Source organism: Cyprinodon variegatus, unplaced genomic scaffold (genome assembly GCF_000732505.1).
Source record: "Cyprinodon variegatus isolate N-32 unplaced genomic scaffold, C_variegatus-1.0 Scaffold1355, whole genome shotgun sequence".
Lineage (NCBI taxonomy): Eukaryota > Metazoa > Chordata > Actinopteri > Cyprinodontiformes > Cyprinodontidae > Cyprinodon > Cyprinodon variegatus.
Genome location: NW_015151808.1, coordinates 47,426 through 49,676, shown reverse-complemented (window position 1 = coordinate 49,676; position 2,251 = coordinate 47,426).

Genomic DNA, 2,251 nt, shown 5'->3' with positions numbered 1-2,251 from the left:
CTTTAGCAGCACCTCATCATGATGGGAGTCAGAGCGACAGGCCGCTAATCATTGAGTGAGGTGACCTGAGGCTTCTTTAGGACTGGAATAATGCTGGCACACATGAAGCATGCTGGCAATACAGATCAGTCCAGCTAGGTGTTAAAATTGTCTGTGAGGACACCAGCCAGCTGATCTGCACACTCCTTATACACCTGCCCAGGTATGTTATCAGGCCCTGGGGCCTTCCTTGGGTTGACTCTCCTCAGAGTTTTCCTCTCTTCAGCTACGTCCAGGTTTAGTGCCTCCTCTCCCTGGTGTGGAACAGCTTTCACTGCTGGAGGCTGTTTAGTGCCTCAAACCTTCCAAAGAAGCTGTTCAGTTCATTTAGGAAGTCAGTGTTTGCTGCATCTACCGGGGGGAGGGTGTGTTGCAGTCCATGTACCACACCGTCTAAACTATATACCAGAAATATATATTTATACATATTAAAACTCCTTTCTGCATTCAGCCATCCACATCCACTACAACTTGTTGAAGAAAGGCAGAAGAGTTTCTTCAACTTTTAATTATCCTTTGGGATTAAAAATGTATTTTTGAATTGATTATAAAAATCTCAGTGCTCTAAACACCAAAAAGTTCTTTATAAACATCTTTTGACTCTGACCTGGGTTATGAATAAGTTCAGTCTCTGCTTCTGGTGTCCAAGAAGTTAAAGCCTGGTTCAGTAGAACATTTAAAGTTTTCGTTCCACTGTCCAAAAAGTCCTCAGTCAAGGTCAGCATTAGTGAAGCAATGCTTCCACCTTGCATAAGCATCGGGCAGTTTGGCAGAATCCTTTTTATGCAGACCAATAGTGTTTCTCCATGGTCGCCTCTGTAATCTCTCGGGCAGTGACACACTGTTTCTCACTGTAGCTGCTTGCTGCCTCAGGGGCTCCATGAGCCAAACGGGCTTCATAGGACTCAAGCTTGACAGCAACCCTACTGCTGGTGTCCAGGGTTGCTGCCGTCATCTAAAGAGAACATTTTCCACTCAGACACTATGTCCTCAGTCTCACCTGGAACCTGAAAGAACCTCACCCAGTATTGATTGTTGATTACATCCATGACCAAGGGATACTTCAGACATTTTTAGGAGACCATCACGACTCAATACTTCACCTGTTGAATCTGTACAACAACCACTCTGCATTAGAAAGAAGTCCAGCTTTTCTCTAGGAGCTGGATTCCAGAAACCAGTCTGTACTTCTACAACAATCAACTAATCTCCAACTAACCCCAACCCCAGGCCTGGCTGCAGGGTGAGGCCATGGCTCTGCCACACCAGGCAACTTCACTTGACTCAATTTTTTGGTCATCATGAGAGCTTTTCGAACCATCCTAAAATAAAGATGTAATTAACAACCAAACAAAACTTATCAAGACGCAAGCACACATTATATATACTGTACCTCAGAGATAATTAGGTAATAATTAGGCCCTGGTGTAAATGTAATTTGATACTTTTGCTCAGAACGAGAAGGAGGGGCCAAAAAACACAACAGCTCTTACAGCTGATGAGTGTCGGGAGGGAAAAGAGTGACCCATTATCACCACAGATGGAGTCCATGGTGGGGAGTGTGGGTTATTACCACATAACTTGCAAAAACATGAGTAGGTTGGAGTCAATCAAAGCATGCGAAGCTTTCATTCAATATATGCAGCCAAAATTCAGTAGGTGCATTCAATGGTTGGGTCCTCTATGTGTAGCAAGGCAATTTGAAGTGCTGTAAATGACGATTGCAAAGCATACATTTTAAGAGATCCATCCATCCATTTTCTTCTGCTTTATCCAGGGCCGGGTTGTGGAGGCAGCAGTCTAAAGCTGGGCATACACTGTGCCATATTTTCAGTCGTTCCACCCAGCCACAGCTCACACTGTACTATGAATCCGCAGGGTTTAAAAGGTAACAGCTCTCTGCAGCCCGATGCTCTGATGCGATCTTACGACGGCCGACTGAATTTCAAACATGTTTGATTTTCTCCTGACCTTACGATTCCTGATCGGGAGGTGGTCGTGAGAAGCTGATCGCCCCGTCAGCCAGATCCTCCTCTCCAGCACCCTGGAGTAGACCTTACCGGGGAGGTGTGTGGTCCCTATGCAATTAGAGTACACACTCCGAGTGCAGGAAGTTGTCAAAATACATAAAAATGTAAAAAAATAAATAAATAAATAAAAAAGAAATCATGACATTGATTTTGAATAATATATATATATATATATATATATA